A 24,243-nucleotide genomic window follows, 5' to 3' on the forward strand; every position below is an offset into this window, starting at 1 on the left:
ACGATAGGCACGATTCCCAGGCAACTATTTTATTGTAATTAATATAGGCTTTTCTTTTTTTCTTCCAACTGAGCTCTCTTATGATCGTGTATACTCCTGGCCCATTCCTGCTAGTATTCCCACGAATCTACAGGCTGAAAGATTAAGGTTGATATGAAATAAGAAGAAAAAATAAAGAAAAGGAGAAAACAAATGGAACGAAAGAAAAACTAACAAACAGAGAAATTGATAATTTCTCTTTAAATTACGATGTACTAAGTTGTGCTATAATATTTAATTTTTTGAATATATTTTATGCAGTATTTATATTTTAAATATATTTTATGGAGTACTTATATTTTAAATCTATATTTTAAAATATTGACACCACAATTTTCAAAAATAATTCTTTGCTTATATATATAAGGAAAAGTGGGAACAATATATGTATATATATATATATATATATATATATATATATATATATATATATATATATATATATATATATATATATATATATATATATATATATATATATATATATATTTGTCTATAATTTTTCTTTGTTTTATTCTTCATTTTGCACTTATATATATATATATATATATATATATACATACAGCATAATAAAAAATTCGAAAAACACGAAGAAAATTAAGAAAAACAATAAGTTGTATGAGCGCATAAGCTGTAAGTAAATAGAACTCATAAAATAATTTCAAAATGTCGAGAAAACAAGGGAAAAATTACAGAACAATGAAAGAAGGGGAAAAAAGATAATAAAAATACAAATAACAAGAGACCGGAGAGAGAGAGAGAGAGAGAGAGAATTATTATTAAGCAAATAAATAAAAAGCAATGCGGTATACCACTTTTGATTGATTTAATTATTGACTGATCCTCGTAATTAATTAATTAATTAATTATTATTATCAATTAATAATTATTATTAAACAAATAAATAAAAAGCAAATACAGTATACCACTTTTGATTAATTTATTAAAAAATTAATTAATTAATTAACAAAGACATTAATTATAAAATTGAAAATGTATTCTAGTGAGCATGGGTTATCTTGTATTTATCACTTTGATCCTCGTAATGAATCATCATTCATCACTTTTTACGCGTTTTGATTTTTTTATATGAGAGAAATAACTACTTTTAAATTACATTTGATCTTAAAAGAATAAAAATGAATTATTATTATTACATTATTTAATTAAATCTTTATATTGAAATTCATTCATTTAAATTTAAATGCCAAAATTCAAGAATTTAAAAAAAAAAAAAAGACACGATTTCAGTTGCTTTATTCAATATAAAAATAAAATTTAATGAAATACCTGTAAAAATATCCAATTATGATGTGAAAACATAATAATGTGCCACAAGGTATAAATGTGAAAAATGAGGAAACTGGTTATAAACATATGTTTAATTTTAGTTGTGAGTAGTTTTTCGTTCATAATTTATCTGGTCAAGAACAGAATAATTAAAAGTAAAGATTTAGATAGTTAAATAATTATTAACTGTCTTAAAGTTCTTAACTTACACTATTTTTATAATCAGTTCGTTCCTATTTCACCTTTTTTTTCCTACTTATGGGTACTTATGTATAGTATAGCAACATCAAAATTTATGAAACTAAAATCTTTTAACAATCTTTTATAAACAAAAATCTTTTATTTTGGTTGCCATGTCTGACGATGTGGAGATAATAACTCATTATTACAAATACAAATATAGTAGTTTTAAGAAAAATTAGAACACGATTGATACGCTTAGTTACGACTAGTTTATACTTTGACTTTACGAAGAGTTCCATAAATTTTGGGAACCAATATCTAATTTTCATTTTAAATATTCTATATTGTAAAACTGCCAACAATATTTAATATTTTTCCTTTTATTAGAGGTTTTCAATAATTTTCAATTCCCTTCTGTCTGAAATTAAATATTGACTAATATAAAGTTTAAAAAAATGTTTTTAAGAAAAATTATTAGAAAAACAATTGAATTAAATACCAACTAAAGTGCGTAATGTAGATTATTTCATTTGGCTAAATTCTGATGACTTGGCTTTACCGTGAGTTGAGTGTAATAGGTGAAAAGCAACTTTAACAGGGGTAAAAATACAAATTAATTTTTTTAAGGAGCTTTTTTTTTTCTTTTTCCGTAATGATTGATCTGCTATTGTTAGCCAGCTTTGACGACTGATATGATTTAGAGATAACTAACTCATTAAACTAATTAAAATAAATTGGTTTTAGGAAAAAAGTAGATTACGATTGATACGTATGTAGTTACAAACAGTTGCGAATGTTACAAACAGTTTTACGTCGGATTTACGAATAGTTCTATAAGTTTTAGGAACCAAAATCCTATTTACCTTTTCACTATACTATTGTTGGTACAAATGCCAACAATATTAAATATTTTTCCATTTGCTGAAGGTTTTTAATAATTAAAATAAAGTAGTTTTAAGAAAAAGTAGATTATGATTGATACGTATGTAGTTACGAGCAGTTTATATGTTGATTGAATTTACGAATAGTTCCATAAGTTTTAAGAACCAATATCTAATTTTCCTTTTAACTATACTATTGCTCGCACAACTGCCAAAAATATTAGTTATTTTTCTTTTTTGAAGGTTTTTAATAATTCAAATAAAATAGTTTCAGGAAAAAGTAGATTACGATTCAGTGGCGTATCTAGGGTATGGCAAGTATGGCGAATGCCATAGGCGCATTATTTCAAAAAGGCGCAAAATCGATCAACATCAACGATTTTTTTACTTAAAAATTTTATTAAGTGTTTTTTTTAAATTTATATATATATATATATATATATATATATATATACAGAGAGAGAGAGTTAGTTAGAGGGCGAATTAAAATCAAGTATACAACATTTAACCGTTTCATGTGGGCTCGAAAAGAAGACATCGTCTTTTGAGGGACTCTTTTTGTCACTGGGAGAGTGAAGTATGAAAGGGAACCGCTAATCGTAAAACAAAGTAGGTGACAAGCGTCAAACAATTCAGGTTAAATATAATTTGTTAATGTTCATGAATACATTCACGTTAAATACTAAAATAAGTAACTGAAAAAAATATCTTTGTCCTTTCTGCTGTTATATTTACGACGATTTCGGCAAAAACAAAATTTTAATTATAAAATCATAATTTAAAGAATAATGCTTAATTTTTAATAATTATTACTCTCGTTGCTAACTTTTTGATACATTCCAATTAAAATATTTTTAATTTTAGAAAATTTCCTAAATAATTCCCATTTAATTTTCATCAAAATCCTTTTACTAAAAGTCTTTTAACCACATATATAATTTCAAATGCATTTAAAATTTTCGAAAATGTAGCTTATCATTGCTTCACAACAAGACAAAGCTGTAATAGAAAGAATTTAAGTTATCGCCAGGGCCGGATTAAGAACCTCAGAGGCCCGAAGTACTTATATTTTTGGATGCTCCTTAAATATAATTAAGAAGATCAATATAAATAAATAAAATATTTTTCTTAAGGAAAACTAAAGTTTACAAAAATAAATAAATGTTTATAACTGCAAAATTTAACACTTTTTGCAGAGAATCTGGTGGAAATCAAAATTTTTCAATTAACTCTGTGAATGTTTTTTAAGACTAATCAAGTATTCTTCGATTTTAGAGGAAAATTAAAATAATTCCTGGTATTTCATTTTTAAAAATTGCCTTTCAAATCTATAAAATATAACCTAATTTTATTTTCAAACTTTCCGGGTGTTACGTAATGTTTTCGAATATGCTTTTTAAATTTTTAATAAAAATATTTTCACTGCGGGTGTCAAGTTAATATTCACGTAAAAAAAAAAAAAAAATATCGAACTTTAACCAATTTTTATGGAGAATACAAAAGGTTAATTCAGTATATAAACGAAATTAGTAATTAATAAAAATAACAAACAACTCTTTTTTTTCTATCTCCTAGAATGTTGAGAAACCTGAGACAGTTCTCCATGAATTAATAAAAGATTTCTTATTATCTACCGCATTTATTATTAATTCAACTATTTCGCTTTTTGTGTCAAAATCGGTTTGCTTCCACTCCTTTGAAAAACGTAGTGTTTAGTTTATTTTACATTATTATTTTATTCATAATAATCAATCGAAAATATTCTGTACATTTAATGTGTTTAATGTAAAACAATTCAAAGTTCTGAATTAATAATAAACTTAATTTATAATTAAACCGTTACATGCTGCTTCACTTTAATTTCATGTTTGTGAAAATTAACAACAGAAAGTGAGTTTTAAGTGATAGTGTGATTATTTTAGAACGCACAATCATGGTTATATATAAAAATAAAATAATTAACTAATTAATATAATAATTAACTAATTAATATTAATATAGTTTATATAGCCTGTGCTATGTATGATGTTATAGCTTTTGAGTAGTAAATATATCGATATATCAAATTTCTTCTTCCTCGGCAATGCATAACGTATTTATTTAAAATCATGTACTTTTCAATAATAAAAAAAGAATACAAATCCTAAAAATATTTATTGATTTTTATTTAGAATAGTTTACTTTGATATTCATTTCAGTTTAAAATAATTTACTTAAAAAAATGCTTTCGACTTAGATTATTTGATATTATTTATGTATATTTGAAAATACCATACGTTAAAATTAAACTATAATAAAGAAGCTGAATCCTTAAATTTAAAATATTTATCTATATGAAAAAATTGAGTAAAAATATAAGAGACTAAAAGAAAATGAAAGACGAACGAACGAATTTTAGGATGTTCAAAAGTGGGTGAGAAATGTAAAGAAACTTTTTCTCCTTATCTAAAGGAAAGTGAGACCTCCCATAGTGCATGCCACTGTAACTTTACTCTTTCTTTTGAAGAAGTCCCCCATTCTTAAACAAGAAAAGATAAGAGAAAGACCAGAATGCAGAGAATCCATGATCCCTGAATAAATTTTTATTTTCCTTATTTTTTCACTACCACAAGCAAAGAGAAAAGAATTTGTTCCTCCTCTTCGTATCACATTACAAGATTGTAGTCGTTCTAAAAAGGCAATTAATCAGGGAACCCCTTCAGGCAGAGATAGATCTTTGGTGATGACCAGAGGACAGAGAAATGTAAAATCCATAGGGTGTCTCATGCTTGTAAATCTTCAGTTTCATCAGGGGTTAAAATCTCTTTGAAAAACGTTTTCGGGATCTGTTGAATAGATTTCAAAAAGAACCCCTGCTGTAAATTAGTGTAAATCCTTCCAAAACAGGAAATATTTATCATCCATGGTGGGAATCACCTCTACAAAAGTGTGAAATACTAAAAATGGGAGGTGCTTCTGTCTGGTAGTACACCCCTCTATTTTGAAAAATAAAGACAGACGTAATTGTAAGTTGTTAGGTGTTCACGCTGCTATGAAAATTTCTGCTCGTTCTAGTTGTTATTTCAAAATTTAATTCAAGAAAATAAATATTTATAGTCTATTTTGGACTTTTATAATCTAATTTGATAGGTTACTGCTTTTTCAGATAGGTTTAAATTCATTCAACTATTTAAGTGGTAAGATTTTTTTCCTTGATTGTAAGTAATCATTTCCTAAATATTTAAATAAATGTATTACGCATAAATTATTAATTAGCGTTATAGGCGTTCGTTATATTTTTTAGAAATGATGTCTATGTGAAGGGATGCCAACTGCTAAGATTTCTCAGAAATATTTTATTAAGTGGTGGAAAGTTAAAGACCAAAGCTTGCAAACGTTTGGATAATTTTGGTTAAATTTAAAATGCTTACAACTAGATAACTGGAACGAAATTGTGTTTAACACGAAATTTCGAATTATACATACGCAGTGGCTTAAAAAATAATTTTATATCAAATTTAAAAATTAAATAATTGTATATCTGCATAAACCAAGAAACAAAACATAAATTTTGCTATCACTAGAAAAAAGTTTCCCATTAAACAGAGCAAGTTGGCATCTCTATATACATATAGATCGAGAGGGACATTTGGCTCTCCCCCCTTTTAATTTTATAAATTAGAATTTATAATATTTTTTAGTTTCTATTATTGCTGTTTTATATGAAAAAACATTTAACATGCACAAGGAATTTTTTGTAGTAATAATTAAACATTGTATAATTAAATATTCGTTAATGCTTTATTATTAAAATTAATATGTAGTAAAAAAAAGATAAATGTTAAAATTTCAAATGTTATTTGGGACATAATTTTTTAAATTTCCTGAAAATTTATTGCGATAGGTAAATAATTTTTTGTTTACAAGTAAGTAACATTCATGAAGTAACATGCTTTTCTTTTTATTTATTAATAGATAAATTTTGAATTTAACCACTTGTAAAAGTTTGATCTTTTTTTTCCTTTGAATGGTTAGGAAGCATATCGTCAGTTGTTGGAATTTTTTTTTTTTTTTTGTACTCTAAGTTACAGAAGTATATTCACTCACAATTTTAATTATATTTTAATGCTTTAAATGTGAATTGCAATAATCCTTCTACTTACAAATTGAAATTTTTTCTTCTAATTTTTAAAGACATATTTGTTCTGAATTTTTAAATTATATTCAGTTAATATTTATCAAACTGTCTTTGACTTTGAAATTGAATCAACTTCTTCCTTATTTCTCGGCCACAAAATTTCGCAAATCTTTCTCCTATATTTTTTCTTTTTTTTCAGATTGCCATTTTCTTCCCTTTTTTTTAAATAAAAAATAGATAAAATAAATACTACTTTTTTAATTTTATATAAATACTATTCTTTTAATTTTCAAGTGTTTTACAATATAATCACTTACATTTATATCACCCCATATCACATTGCTTGAAAAAAATTGGTATACTATTTTCAAATGGGTTTATTAAGTGTCCTCCATTTATATATTATATTTATATATTATATTTATTTCTTATAATCAAAGTAAAATGGTAGCAAAATAATATTAATGTTATAATGTGTAGTTTATAACCCAATCATTACAACAGTTTAGTAACTTGAAAGAAAAAGTTATCAATAAAGTGATAATCACAATAATATTTATTCATTAAATAATTATCTTTATTTTAAGAATATATTTAGAAATGTATTTCCATAAAGATGCAAAAAGTCATCTTCTCGAATATTTCAATGATTTATATTTTTTTTCTTTTTCCTTAAAAACAACTTAATTTACACAATTATAAACGACCTTTATAATTGCGCAGAATTTTTTTTTCACTTTGCTTGAAAATCTCTCTAGGTACTTCTCAGATTGCGATTACCCCCTAAATTTTGGGATTCAGAAATCCAAATCCGTCGAAAAAATGGCATGTATAAACAGAAACTTCAGAGAAAGTACGTTTTAGTATCTGATTTCGTAACTTAAAATATCATACCTGCACCTATTAATTATCATATTTTAAGTCACCCCTTGAACCATTGAGATGAGAAGAAAGTGAAGATCTGATCATTAGATCAAAAGTTATCAGGATGGTCCGTTTATTTATTTTTTTTGCGCACTGAACGTCTAAAAATTCATAATTCAAATTTGTTTAATATTTTGCTTTATTTTTAATTTGTTCCATTGTGATGCGAAGAGAATTTTTCATAATTTTTTTTTTTTTTTTAAATTAAATATGCTAGAATGTATTCTGGTCTATTTTTTTACTTTTTGCCTTTTTTTTACTGTTAGCAAAAGAATTATTTCTAGATATTCTTAAAACTAATCGTCAGCTTCCCCTAATTTATTTCTCAATAAAAAATGTATTATTGTCGTTATTAAGTCTTGTTTTGTATGTAATTGTGTGTATATTTTTTCTTATTATCTGTTTTTATATAAGGATTGTAAAACGTAATTATATTATGAGCATCGGTTTTTTTATTTTATTGAACAGTAAATAAACTAATCAAAATATATCTTTTTTTTATTGTTGCTATTTTATTCGTAATTATCATAACAAATCGTAATTATTTACACTGTAATCTTTAATGAATTTATTATATCGCGATGATTTTATTTTGATGTTAGCAAAGCGTGATTATTTAAAAAAAATCAATTTCCTTCAGTTTTAATTTTGAAAATGTTGAGTAATCATCCGGTTATGTTATAGTTCTTCTTTAACTCAGAGCTACATTTGCTGTGTGTACGTAATTCTGTTACCAAATTATATTTGTAAAACTTTAAAATATTATTGTGCTTAATTAAACAACTTCTTAGAATTTTTATTGACAATTGAAAAAAACGCAATAGAATCTTCTATAAATATGATAAAAAAGGTATTTTAATTTCTTACCGATGAGGATTTCGAATACACGTGAATGCATAACAATTAAAAAGAGATAATTTTATTGTTATATTTAATATTTATTTATTTATCAATTTTTTTTTTGAAATTCAATTCAATCTTTTGTGATATTGTCAAAAGAATTAAATACTTCAAACAATGCTTTTATTTTGTATTGGATAAAAAAAAAAGAAAAGAATTTTAATATTTTAGTAAAGGCGCCAGTAAGAGGTTTGCCATAGGCGCTTCTTTCCATAGATACGCCTCTGTTACGATTGATACACATATACAGTGAGCGAAAAAATTATAAGGACACTCGAAATATCGCCAATTCTAGAAGTCTAATTAATGGAATCGTGGGCGAATTTTTGAAATAAAAATCGGAGTAAAATTAAATTATTTCATGCGTATGTGTAAACTAATTAAAATTTCCAAATACAAACCTGCTTAAATTTACTTTTTGATTTTTAAATCCAGATAATATTGGGAAAAAAGTATAAGGTCATTGTTTTTTCCTCTTTAATTATTAAGAAAATATGCATATTCGAAAATAGAAAATGGCAATCAGGATTAAAAGATTGTTTTGTGAAAGAAACTTCGCTTTCGGCGACCTTCATCGTGACATTTGAACGATGCCCAAATAATTCATCTTTCTGATTCTGAGAGAGGGAATGTTGACGAAGTTCCGAGAATGCGGATTTAGTAAATGGGAAATTTCAAAAGGAATCAACAGATCGAAAACAGTAGTTCCTAATTTTCTAAGAAATCCCTAGAATGTATGGCATGATAAAACGAAGACCAGAAATTTGCAATCGCCTTCAGAAAATAATGATTGTCAGAAGAGCTTGCCAGGAAAAAGAAACAACAAATGAAGTTAGACAAAAACTTGAATTTACCATGCTCACTAAGGACTATTCAAAATGTTTCAAATAAACATCCTCATCTTTTATTATGAATAATTATAGTGTCACGTCCACTTACAAATCAACAGAAATGTGTTTGCCAAAAAGTATTTTTTTCTCGGTCAAAAATGGATTGATGTCATTTTTTCTGACGAAAAAGCGCTCAACCTTGTTGGTAGGTACTTTATTTACGTCACACTAGAGCTGCACAATGAGCTATAGGCGACGGTATGGGAAAAATCCCTGAGGAAGATCCGAAGACATGCCATCGCAATTTTGATCCTCTGTTGTCGACGACCTGCGCGCGCAGTCGAGCACTTTACGATAGAACTGATTAACGAGGACCGATACCATGCACACTGGGTCACTACGCAGGCTGATCTAAGTGGTCACCCACCCGCTTACTGACCGCAGCCAGTGATGCTTGACTTTGATGCTCTACTGGGGAACTGTGTTTTTATAATCAGTCCACTGCGGAACTATTATTTTCAAGAAAAATGCCTTTAAATAAATAAATGTAATTGAATGTTTCGTTACATTTGACGCACCTGATGGTTTTCGGTACGTTTGGAATGATCTTCAAAAGACCAAAGAAGTGTTTTCTAAACGTCAATATGGTGGTGGCTCAGTGATGGTTTAGGGCACTTTTGCGGCAAATGGAACCACTCCAATAGTCGACAGTAAAATAAATTCCGACAAATATGTTAGAAGAAGTTTTGTTACCGGAAGCGGAAATGATGACTTCAGGGGACTATATTTTTCAACAGGATAATGCTTCGATACTCGTTACTATGAGCCTAAACCTCTGGTTTGAAGCTAATTCTGTAAATTTAGTTGATTGACCAGCTAGGAGTTTCGATATCAATCCAATCGAAAAGTCATGGGGTCTTCTAGCCCGAGAAGTTTATCATTCAAGTGATTTGAAAAAAGGTAGTTTTCTCGATTGTTGACGAAAATTTAAAGTATTTTAGAACATGTCCATACACTTTTGTTCCATAGTTTCGTTAGTGTTAATTTTTGTAAATTCCAAGTTTTACTTTTGATGCGTTGTAAGTGTTAATACAAAATTTCATAACGGAAGTCAAACATATAAAAGTTTCATTTAGATTAAACGAAAAAAAAGCACATATTAATTCAATTTAATACTGTCCTTATACTTTTTTCACGCACAGTTGCGAAAAGTTTATACGTTGAATTTAAGGATAGTTCCATAAGTTTTAGGAACCAATACCTAATTTTCCTTTTAACTGCACTATTGCTGGCACAACTGGCAATAATCTATATATATATTTCTCTTACACAGCGGCAAAAAAGTCCTCATTACAACTCCCCGAATGGCATCGCTAAAAAATCGACCAATGATTGCCGCTAAAAATGTCACATGCCAAATCTAGTTGAGGTGGCTCAACATATAGCGCGTTTAAAAACGGAAACTGAAATAACCTTAAGCTAAGCAGAAGTGAGTAGTCTTTGTCGATAGATCTCTATTTTAGTATTTTGTCGAAAGCGCTTTTTTTCACGAATTTATATATTACGAATTTATTTGACGATTTTTGATTTATATCACGAATTTATTTGCTTTATTATTGTTATTAGTTATTCATTGAAAAATGAGTCTCAGTCGTGCTGTAATGCTTTAAGATTTTATACTATAGCACATTTCTAATAGGTTTAACGAATTACATGTCATTTATTTGAATTCAAATTTATTTTAATGACTTAGTATTTACTAAAATGATGTAATTTTCTTTTAAAAAAAATGTTGTTATATGGATTTGAATGATTGTTTTGATTTCTTAGAATTTTGTGTATTTGCAATGTACCTAAGTTAGTAGCGAGCGAAGCGAGCTTGGTAGCAATTTTTTGGGGTTGGCGAGCGTTAGCGAGCAGGGGGCACAGCCCACTAGTATTAAATATTTTTCATTTTATTATATCTAATTTATATACGTATTTAATAATTAATTCTTCTTTTTTATCAGAAATATTGTTCGATACAAATTTTTAAAAAAATTTTATAAAATAAAATTACTAAATTCGGACAATAGTGTCCAGTGTTTAAATATTATGAAGGAAACAGTGTTACAACTTCTTTAGTAAATATTTATATTTAACAATAAGGTTAATTAAAAGTGCTAAAGTGTGTAATTAGTTAATTTAGACATGCTTTCACACAACAATTGCTTCTTAGAAATACGTATCATTACCGTTACACTACATGATACTTTTTAAAAATGGATGTTTATTTTATTGTAGTTCTTGGTAAGTTTTGTCTCTTTAAAACTGGCTGCTGGCCAAACTTCTCTGGAAACCATTCAAAGTTGAATAGGCATTAAAGAGAAAAAGTGAAACAAATTTAATTTATTCAAGCAGAAATGTCAGTTAATTATTGGTGCATAAATACTTTCGTCAAAGTAGCGGAAATGGATTAAATAGTCGCTTAACTCTTCCTATGTTTCCTTTTTTTTGTATATTTATCAATTTTAATAATTAGTGTTTTGATAATCGAAGCAACAGCATAATGAGTGTATGAAGATCCACCCCCCCATCGCGAAAAAAAAACTAATTAAAATAAATAAAAATTCAAAACTGATCCCCCCTCTCAAAATAATAATTTTAACTCTAAAATGTTATCTAATTTAAATATGACGCCTTATTTTAAAACGAAAGTGCCAATTATAAAGATAACTAAAAAAAACTTTTTTATTAGAATTTTTAGTTTTTGGCGGAATTAAACAAAAACAATCGTTAGTTTAAGTTAGTTTTTTATAGTCGCTTAACTCTTGCTATGTTACTTATTCTTCTCTTTTTTTGTTTCTTTATCAATTTTTTTAATTATTGTTTTGATAATAGAAGCAGCAGCATATATTATAATAAGTGTATGCAGTTCCCCAGCCTCCCACCCGAAAAAATTAATTAAAAGAAACAAAAAATCAAAAATAATAAACAAACGTATTTTGCATGCAATTTTTAAACGTTAACCGGAACTGTTTTTAAAGGAATTCCAAGCTTTGTACCGTAAGTTCTTAAAAAATAACGAAATTGTTTAAAACTTTAGGAAATAGTAGTAATAATAATAATTAAAATGATAAAACGGATGAAGCACTATTGACCCCCATCCCAAAATGATAATAATTTTATCTCTAAAATGTTATCAATATTTAAATATGCCTTTTTTTAAAATGAAAGTGCCTAATATGAAGATAACTAAAGAATTTTTTTTATTAGATTTGTTAGTTTTTGACGGAATTAAACAAAAACAATCGTTTGAAGTTAATATTTTCTCAATACTAAAGCAATAATGCGAAAATAATCAAATACTTTGTATTACGTTTTCTCATTAACTAAGCACTGCCAACTACTACGCTAGAATATTTTATGGAGTGGTAAACAATTACAAATTAAGGTTTTCAGAATCTCTTGAAATTTTGCCAGCATTTTAAAAGCCTCACCACGAGAAAGACGGAGTTGAGTTGAGTTGAGTTGAGGTGAAGGTGATAAAGAGGATCTGTGCTACTCGCTTTTATCCTCTGTGCTTTGAGTTGAGATGAGTTGATTTCAGGAATTGATTCGAGTTGACGAGAGAGATGCAGAGATGCCAACTGTTCCAGATTCGACAAAATATTTTAAAAAAACGATAATAAATTAAAATATGCAGATTTTTGGCTAATTTCGCCATCTTTTTAAAGGCTCAAGACGGCTTAGATGTAACAACGTGGTGTATCATATAAGTTTTTGAAATATTTAGAAGTAGCTGTGAGTTAAAACACTAGAAATCGAATTTACTAAACCAAAAATCTTTCATTAAAAGATTACCGCTCTAAAATATTTATCCTTTGTCCGTAGCAAGTTGGCATCTCTGGAGATGGAACAAAACGGCGTTTCATGTGAGATCCCTTTTTGAATCATTTACATGTAGTGGTGCGGAAAATAACTTTAAATCAAATTTACGAAACAAATAATCATATATTAAAATATAATCTTAGTTACCACTAGAAGAAGTTTTCCAACAAAGCGTAAAAGTTTGCAGTCCTATATACACTGAAGAGCCATTACATTAGGACCACCCTCCATCTATAACAATGGGCTCACCCAGGTTTTCATGGTTTCTCGCCCAGGAACAATGTTTTCATGGGGCACATTAGGATCCATAATCCTTATAAAACAATCCCTGACGTCTGTAAGCTACTTGAACATAGTTGCAGACCAGGTTCACCTATTCATGGCAACAGTTTTTCCTGTGGGGGATGGTGCTTACCAACAGGAAAATGCACCATGTTATAAGGGTCGAATCGTCATGGATTGGTTCGAGGAACATTCCAGTGACTTTCAAGTCATGTCTTGGCCCCCAAATTCACCCGACTTTAATCCAATAGAGCATTTGTGGTCCTACTTGGAAAACCAAATTCGTGCTGCCACGCTACCCCCTCGCAATGTGAGGGAATTGCAGGACCAGTTGGTGAGCGCTTGGTTCCAGATACCTCAGACTACCTATCAGCACCTTGTGGAATCAATGCCACGGAGGGTGCTAGCAGTTTTGAAGGCTAAAGGTTGTCCTACATGTTATTAGCAGGGTGGTCATAATTTAATGGCTCCTCGGTGTATACCAACTGCTGCATTCTGAGAATAATTTTGCTTCGGCTAATCACTATGCCGAAGAAAATTTATATGACCTATTGAATAAAAGATGCAGAAGAACTTAACTTCTTAGAATCGCGATATCTCAGGACCAGTCTTTAGGGTTTGCATGCACTTGGTAAAACTTAAAAAATGCTTATTCTAAAGATTCAAAAAGCTCCCGAGGATAAAATTTTGATTTGGAGTTAAAATTCAAATCCTCGGGTTTCGAATCTAGATATATTTACTTAAAATTATTAAAATATTCCAGCAGAGAAAAACGTAATAAAATGTAAATTTTCATTTTAATATTACTACCACTTTCCAGATGAATACGAGCTCTGGGTCATTCGTGGTCAACTTGAATTTCTGCTCAATCGTGAAACTGGCCCTTAAAGCGTTAAGTAAAGTGCCTAAGTTTGATATGCTGTTTTCAATACATATTTACGTTATAGAAGAACCGTCCTGATAAATCAGCATCATGTCTTATTAAAATTTAAAAAAGGGACTAACAAGGGAAGCTAGGGAAGTGTGACTCGCCAATTATGAAATAAACTAGGGGGATGTATGCCTTATGAGGAATAATTTTAGGGGGTAACATTCGTTTCGGCCCATAGAAGGTCCTATGAGAGATAAAAAATAATTCAATATATAGAAAAATCGGTATTTTATTACTTCAATGCAGACTATTAGTCATTGTAATTATCTCATACTCCAATTAATTTTGTGGTACTTTCACGTACTATATAATGCATATTTATTGTCAAAATTGATTTAGAAAATTTTATATATCTGTAGTTTTTCAGAAAAACCTGTTCAGTTAATTTAAAAAAAAATTGACATCAAACTTTTTAAAATTTTTAAAAAAACTCTTTTTTTTTTAAATTAATTGGAATATGTAATTGCAAATTAATTAATTAATTAATAATTAATACACAATGAATTATTAATTACCTAATTAATAATTAATTAATAAATTTGCCAATTAATTTATTAATTAGAAAATTAATTAATTAACTAATTAGTTACAAATTAATTGAAGTATGAGACAATTACAAGAACTAATAGTCTGCATTTAAGTAATAAAATGCTCGACTTCGCGTGCAGGTCGTAGGGCTACCGAAACGGGGGTGCCATCCCCTCTGCAGAGGATCAAAATTGTGATGGCATGTCTTCGGATCATCCTCAGGGATGTTTCCCAGACCGTCGCCAATAGCCCATTGTGCAGCTATAGTGCGACGTAAATGAACTACAACAGCAACAAGTAATAAAATACCGATTTTTCTATACATTGAATTATTTTTTATCTCTCATAGGACCTTCTATGGGCCGAAACGAATGTTGCCCCCTAAAATTATTCCTCATTAGGCATACATCCCACTAGTTTATTTCAAAATTGGCGAGTCACACTTCCCTAGTTTCCATTGTAAGTTACATTATGATTCATGCGTCGCCGAAAAAACTGGTGTATCCATGACTACAAAGGTCAACTGATATAAACTTAAAGGACGAAGATGTATGGACAAGAAAATGTCAAATCGTTATGTCTATTTCAACCATTAAGGATCAACGTTTCCATAGAAAAAAGGCTAATTTCGTTCTTACTTATCTTCTTGTAATACAGAGATACCATCTGCCGCTTTAGTCAAAAAATTCTAAAACGTGGCTGAGAACTATTATCAAAGACTTCTAAAATTTTCCTCAATTAAGTGGCTTATCATGCGATATTAGAAACTAAGTGTCGTTTCATATGATCTGTTGAATTATTTATATACAGCTGTAAGAAAATGGCATGTATTAAAAAATGCCTAATACATGAAAACATAAATTTTGATACCGCTAAGGTTCAAGTTGGCATCTCTGGTAATACACTTTACTTTGGAAAAAAAAGTTTTTCTAGTTCACAAATTCGATTACAACGTTGTGTCTGCCATGTTTTGCCGTTATTTAGGACTTTGTGGTAGTCTTTATGCTTAAATGTATCTTGAGATCTTGGTTTTTAAAGTTTCATATAATCCTTAGAAAACCTGGCGTGGCCAAGGAGCGTAAGAACTTTTGTCGATAAATAAATGCTGATTGATAAAATAGGACACTGTAATATCTGAAACGTGTTCAAACAAAATTATAAAGTCATGAGCATCAATAATTAGTACAAAAGTTTTCAAATGTAGCAAAGTGTTCCAATATAGCAACTAATTTGAGACAAAGGAAGTAGACTTCATGTGATTTAAATAATTTGGAATAGTATACGAAAAAGAAATCTATTGCATTTTCAAACATTTTGTGGCATTACAAATCTAAAATAGAATTTGGTAGAGTAAGTTATATTAGTTTGTTTTTTCGCATTTACTTTTCATTCCTATTTTAAAAACAAAACAAACAGAAAAACAAACAAAAAAGAATTGTTTGTGTAGAATTTATAGGCGACAAATCTTATCAGAAAACATCTGTGGCAAGATTAGGGGCAGGATATGACAGTGGAATTCTCATTATTTCATCCCGCTACTTGTCATGTTATTATTTTTTTGGTGCATATTAACAAATAAGGGGTCAATGCTCCCATGAACCCCAATTAAATACATAAAGACTGGTATCTCAAATATATCCTTCTCAAAATTTATCTTAAGAAGGAATAGCTTTGTTTCATAATGAATAACATCATAATTAATTTTATAAATAATTTTATTTCATAGTTAATGTAGCTGTCAACAGCTACAGATTGTCCGCAGTATTTCATTTTTATATTTAAAGTGGAAAGGAATAGTGTGAATTTCTTTTTAATTCTTGATTCCTTTTATTTTTGATTTCTTTTTAATTCTACACACAATCAACATATAACCTATAAATGACTACATAAAACCTATAAATTATGTAAATAAGTTCTTAAATGCGGACAAACTTAAACAAGCTAAGTTTACCAATTATTGTTGTTTGGCTACTGCTATAAACGTTCTGGGAAGCTATGAATACTTAAACTTTTGTTTTCTCTGTACTTTAAAAAGCTATTTGAACTTATATAAGCACTAAATCATTTAAAATGCATGATACAGTATTTTCATATTTTTTTTAAAATTATTAAAATAATATGGTTACTAATTACTGAGATACGAAAATTTTTAATTTTAGATTGGTGACTGTTGATGGCACCTCCGAGGTGACATCAAAGTGCAAGGGTTAAAATGCTATTTAAATTATTGTAAGCCGTAATTTATTTAAAATATACACGATTGCCAACTACTGCACTCTCAGATATAAAACTCACACTTTTGACGATTCAGCAATCTTTGAACAGTATTTTGCTAATTCTGAGGATCATTTCGTCACAAAACCACTCGATTTGTGACGAAATGCGAACTCTCAAATGTATGACGAAAATGTTCTCAACTCGAAACCTCATCGTAGTGTCTTGTGAGAGATTGTTAACTAGAATGACGAAACTTGAATAAGGACTCGATTATCAAAAATAAAGTAACAAATTAAGTCGATCAAATGTATGGTGGTCAAAGAGTTGGCTTTGTGCCAAGAAGATCCAGGGTTCAAATACCGCTTCAGACATGGGTACTCTCTGTTTTATCTCTCCTTATTGTATTGTGCCACTATATAGTCCCTAAGATAAAGAGATAATTTAAAATGGTAAATAGATTATGGCAATTGTAATTTTTTTTTTCATTTTGGAAAAAATAGAACGACGAAATATTTTGTTTAAAATTTTAACGAAATTCGTTTCCGTAGAAAATTAACTAAATGACATTTTCAGAGTATAAAGAAAAAAATGTGATTTCCAAACAAAGCTAGCTAATAGTTCTTTACCATGTTTCAACCACTATATTTTTTATCACTACCTAATTTGAAATAGTACTCAAAACTAATGTAGATTAGTTATGTTAAATTTAAAGTGTTGCATACCCATATTGACGCGACCACTTTAAGTTAATTTCCCTGATTAATACATATACCTGAAATCGTAACTTACCTGATTCTTCCCCTTAATTCTTCATATATTCTACAAAGGGAGGGGAATTTAAGATGATTAACGGTAAAGTAGCCTGAGTTACTGGGTATCACAAAATCAATATGGGCCGGGAAAGCCAAGTTGGTAGGGCATTGACCCCATGTCCAAGTGGTCGTGAGTTCAATACCTGCCAGTCTGAGACTCCTCGTGTAGTGGTTATGGTGACTGGTGTACGTTAAAACTGTTGGTCACAAAGTCCTCCATGTTCCCATAACCAATCATACTTCTGGAGTTGTTCTCTGGTTCAGGTCGAAATTACGATCTGTGTATGAATGAGTAGGTCTTCCTTATAAACGGGTTGTGACGTGTGTGTGACTGAAGTCGTATTCTTGGTCATAGATGGCGCCACTGACAAACAAGAAACACACCCTCTTACGTAAATTCACCAAGAAGGCTTTCTGGTATTGGTAAGTGGCATTAGGAACAACTAAAACAAAATCAATATTAACGAAAAAAGTTTAATTTTCACCGCATAATAAAAGAAAATCGATGCCAAATAGGAATCCTAAAAAAACATTTAAAAAACTTGAATAAACAACTCGTTTTAAGCGTTTCAGAAAGGAAACAAAAATTTCTTAATCACAGTTTTAACAATAGTTAAACTTCTGATTTTGTTAGCATTTTAGAACACTGAAACGATCAGAAAAGGGATGATTTTAAACTCAGACCACGTAATCTACTCTTTGCTCAAGTAAAGAAAAAAAAAGGGATTCGATCTCTGAGAAGAGTTTAGTTCTAAGTTATTTTTATTTGTTCTAACGTTGTTTTTTCTCTTGGGAAAACTGTTTCCCAAGTTCTTATTTGATTTGTTCCCTTGGGAAAAAATAGACTTGAACATATAGTTTGGTGTAGACGTTGAAAACATAAGTTTGAAAAAAAAAATTGCTTAATTAAAGTTTCACTATGTGGAGGCTTGTAAGGAATCGAAACATATGAAAAAAGTATCTTTATTCATTTTGATTTAAGTTTCGAGAGATTTTTTCTTGTCAGCATCTAGAGCAAAAATCTTGAAAATATTAAAACTTTAAAAATACATGTACATTAACCATTTTCCTACCTGGACAGTTTTAAACCACCGTTGAAATGGATAAGTCTGTTAGTCTAATATAATTAATGCTTTAATGTAATAGTATTTAGCGAGGTACCTGCCTTGCGGCAATCGTCTCTTCATCGAAAAATGTTTGCCAATAGGCAACGAAGAGCTGCGATGGCTCAGGGAATAGAGTGTTCGCCTTCCAATGAGGCGAACCGGGTTCGAATCCCAGTCGATACGAATTCCGCATCCGGCTCGCACCGACAACAGTGCTGACGTGAAGTATCCTCAGTGGTAGACGGATCATGGGTTAGAGTCCCCTTTCCCTTATGCTAACCGTGGGAGGTTGTTCTTCCTCACCATGTGACCTCCTTCACCACCTCATCAAAAAGTCCTCCACGAAGGCAAATTTCTCCCAATACTCGATCCAGGAGTTCCCTTGTCTTCTGGATTGGGTTCAAAATTACATGGCTACGGCGTTGAACATTGGTAGCCGTAAACTGAAAATTCAGTCAGCTTTTTAACGACGGTTGTAAAATAAAATTAAATAGGTAACGGAGGAATGATATGGAGAAATATAATTAATTTATTTATGCCCAACTTTCTTTTTACTAAAAAGTGGTATTAGTGCTTTATTAGTAGGGTTTATTTTTCAAAACTGAGATGTTTCTAACTACAGGGCGGCCGCAACTGGAAAAAATTTAAAAGAGTTGGGACAAATGTTTCATGAGGCTGTTTGAAATTTTAAAAGCTTTAATTTTAACCTTAATATTAAGAAATAAACTAAGCAGTTTTAACAGATAAGCATATTTCCTTTAATTTGCAAACATATTTCGATAGCTAAGAATAAGCAAAACAATTTTTTTCTACCACTTTTTTAAATTTTCCCCGGTTGTGACCGCCCTGGTCAACAACCATATATTAATAATATAAATATTTATATTTGTCTGCAGTGCAATTTCAATGTTTAATCGAGATGTAAGCGGAAAAAAAAATCCAATTGATGATTTGTATCTGACTTACACTTATTATCTGACTTCAAACGTAATTAATTTCTTATAGGGACCTGTCACCCCCCCTCCTCATTACCATTTGCACTCGTTTTACTCGCAATACCGCCGCAAAGATCGCAAGTTCATAACGGATGGCAAAAGAGTCGATTATTAAAATTTTTTCAATTCAGCTCAGAGCATTCATGAGTTAATCATTATAATGATGTTCTGTCAGCAGAATCGCCAATTTCTCCCTAATTTAGGAGAGAGATACTCTTTTGGAATATTAAAAGTGCAAGCAAAATTTATGCTTTAAAAATTTATGTTAAAAATGCTTTTGTTTATTATTTATTGGAATTAAATACATTTGCAGGCTTGTGTGCTCAATTTAGGCTTATAAACCTTTGTCAAATAGAAGGACAGATAGCACAATACAAAGAAAGACAGCACGAAGATACATCCAGGGTAACGGCGGGATTCCAACCCGCTACCTTCACGCTTTGCAAAGCGTTTGGCTGGCGATACAGCTTGGCCAGGAAGGCCCCTATGTTAAAATTGCAAAATAAATGGTGTAGTAGTTTTTTTTCTTCTAAAAATTATTATGGTAGCCAAAAGAACTTAGTAAAATTAAATACAAATACTTATACTAACTTCAACTTCTTTTTAATTGCCACAATCGATAGGTCACTAGGATGACCGAAGTTCATATATACCAAAAAAGAGTTACACATCCTATGGTTTTATGGTATAATGTGCTAAAAAAACAGGAACATCTCAATAACTTTTGATTGAGCCTCGATGGCTCAGGGGGTAGAGCATTCGCCTTCCATTGAGGTGAACCGGGTTCGAATCCCAGCGTTGGCTGGTTGATACGAATCCACCTCCGGCTTGCACTGGCAACAGTGCTGACGTGAAATATCCTCATTGATGGACGGATCGTAGGTTAGAGTCCCTTTGCTTTCAGGCTCACCGTGGGAGGTTCTCGTGGTTTTCCTCTCCGTGTAACACAAATGAGGGTTAGTTCCATCAAAAAATCCTCCGCGAAGACAGATGTCTCACAATACTTGATCCAGGAGATCCCTTGTCTTCTGGATTGGGTTCAAAATTACAAGGCTAGGGAGTTGAACATTAGTAGTCGTAAACCCATAAAAATTGGGTCCATTTGGGGAAAATTGTTCAACGTAAGCAACAACCTTCAAATGCTGGATCAAAAATGAATAAAAATGGATCGAAAAAAATAAATTGGTTTTTAAGACTTAAGAATATTTAACGCGTCGAAACGACATTACTTTTCGGTCTCCCTACATTGATGTCTCATTCAGGTATCGGGAAGCTAAATTTCTATTTGTATAATATTCTGTAATATATTGTGTAATATTTTTCTAGAATGATTGTAAAATATTTAATTCTTTGCGTATTAGATATTTTAAAATTAAATTCTTATTTCTTTTAAAGATGAATGCTCATTAACGTCTAAATGATAAATTATTTTAGATACTTTCCACGTTAAACAAATTAGCATATTTTTCATTTGCAACTGATTTTACTAATAAATTAACCCGCATAAAATTACTGAAAACATTGGTATTGGATTTTAATATTCAGCTAGGAATATTTAAATTGGAAATCGAGTCACGCTAGACAGCATTAATGAAAACTTAGTCGAAGTTGACTCTTTCAGAATATTTGTTTATTTAATTAACTGAGAGAGAAGGAATCGGCATCTTGACGTCAATGAAACATACATCAAAAGTGAAAGAAATTTATCTGTTTCCATAGTAACGAGCATTTTCGACTGACTAAATATTTAAGATAAACAAAGATACGAAGAACACGGAATAAAGGAAAAATAATTTTTTTCTAAGAATATTCTCTACTTCGGGTTAATTTTCTTGGATTAATTTTAACTTTTTTTATGTTTAGGCGATATTCATCGAAAGGTTCGCGTGTAACGCCACTTTGTTCCAGCTTTTTTGTGGTGAGGCTCTTAAAATGTTGGTAAAATTGACAAAAATTCTGAAAACTTTGGTTTTTAAAAGTCTACCACTGTATAAAATATTTTATAAAAAGTGTGGTAATTAGCTGGCCCATAATTGTGGATGGTTTTCATGGTTTCCCTCTCCATGTAATACAAATACGATTCCATCAAGATTTAGTTCCTTCAATTTAGTTCCATTAAGAGTCCTCCACTGAGGCAAATTTCTCCCAATACTTGATCCAGAAGTTCCCTTGTCTTCTGGCTTGGGTTCAAAATTACAAGGTTACAGAGTTGAGCATTTGTAGTCGTAAACCCAAAATTGGGTCTGATGGTTGTAAAAGGAAAACAGTTTTAGTAGAATTGCAGTGGCTCAGGGGATAGAGCATTCACAAATCAGTGAAGTGACCCAAATTCGAAACCCAGAGGTGGTTGGTTGATACGAATTCTGCTCTCGGCTCGAACCCATCACAGTGTTAACATAGAATATCCTCAGTAGTAGACGAATCCCTTACGAATTCTGTGTTAGAATCCCCTTGCCTCCGGGCTAACGGTGGGAGGTTTTGGGCGTGTTAATTCAATCAAAAAGTCCTCCAAGAAGGCTAGTTTGTTACAATGCTTGAACCAAGAGTTCCTTTGTCTTCTGGTTTGAGTTCAAAATGCGTGTAACCATATCAGGGATTGTAGAGTCCACAAAAAATTTTAAAAAAAGTTAGAAAATAAGATGTAATTTAGTAAATTCGTATTCACCACGACGCATAATATCTTCAAATAATATATAATTCTAGAAACAAAATTTTTGTTTCAATGGTTTTGGTTTCGAAATCTGTAGATGAAATTGAATAGGAATAAATTCTTAGTTTTTATATTCTAATATTGAAACCACTTTTTTAATTCCTTTTTAGAACAGTACGAAAACGTACATACATATTACATTCCGGTTCCACAGACCACAGAATTTGATGAATATCAGCGCATTAGCTGTGGAGAAGAATACAATACCACAACTAAAAACGATGATTGGATAAGATGTGTAAGCTGCATGCATAAAACATGTACAGTCGACTAAAAAAAAAAAGAGAGAGAGAATTACTCTTATAATTTTTGAATGGTTGGTCCGATTTTCGTTCTGTAAAGTGCTATGGCAGTACAGTAGGGAACCGATTATCCGGAACGATCGGGACCATCGCTATTCCGGATAACTGATTTTTCCGGTTTTCTGAATCGCTACAAAAATGATTGAATGAATTTTTTTATTGTTAAACCCAACTACAAGAAAAAATTTTTTGGAAATAATTTTAAAAAGAAGAAAAAACGATGAAGTAATACACTAATGATTATTTCCAAAACGATGGTAAGGTAAACATCTTTCAAAAAGGAAAGAAAAATCCTAAAATCTTATGAGGAAAAAAAAAAAGAAATTTTTAAAATGGCGGGAAAATGTATCGAATTTCGTTTCGGTTTTTTGGTTTTCCGGTTTTCTGATTTCCGGATAACGGGTTTTGTACTGTACCTCAGAGAAAACTCATAATGTATGCATAACAGTTAACTCTAACCGATGCAGAACATGCTTATTTTGACTAAAAAACGCACATATTTTTTTCATTTTATTCAAAATAGGGGGGGGGGGAAACAAAGTTCTGAAAAGCTGGCTTTTCTAGTTTAAGCTCTTAAACAGTTCAAAAAGTTATTACTCCAATATTAATATAATGAGTCACATTTCCCTTCATATCTTTGGAATAATTTTATAACCGTCGTTGACGACTACAAATATTCAACTCCGTAGCCTTGTAATTTCGAACCCAATCCAGAAGAAAAGGGAACTCCAGGATCAAGTATTAAGAGAAATTTGCCTTCGTGGAAGACTTTTTGAGGGAACTAATCCGCATTTGCGCTAGATGGAGAGGAAAACCATGAAGACTTGCCACGGTTAGGACTTGATCCGTCTACCACTGAGGATATTTTACGTCAGCACTGTGGTTGGCGCGAGCCGGGTGCGGAATAACATTTTTGTATCTGATTTCGTAACACAAAATATCGTCCGCTCAAATTAATTGGGATATTTAAGGTCAATCCATTGAATTATTACGATAGGATATAGTAGGTACATAATAACCCGATCAAACGTTAACCGTCGTTGGACCGCCGTATTGTGAAAAATTTGCTTTCGTGGAGGACTTTTTGATTGAAATAACCCGTATTTGTGTTACATGGTGAGGAAAACCACGAAAACCTCTCATGGTTAGCTTGATGGCAAGGGGACTCTAACCCATGATCCGTCTACCAATGAGGATATTTTACTTCAGCACTGTGGTCGGTGTGAGCCGGGTGCGGAATTCGTATAAACAAGTCATCGCTGTGATTCGAACCCTGTTTACCTCATAGGAAGGAGAACGCTCGATCACCACAGCTCGTTTAGAATG

The sequence above is a fragment of the Parasteatoda tepidariorum genome, chromosome 5, assembly GCF_982258835.1.
Source record: "Parasteatoda tepidariorum strain Cologne lab strain chromosome 5, Ptep-v5.0, whole genome shotgun sequence".
NCBI lineage: Eukaryota > Metazoa > Arthropoda > Arachnida > Araneae > Theridiidae > Parasteatoda > Parasteatoda tepidariorum.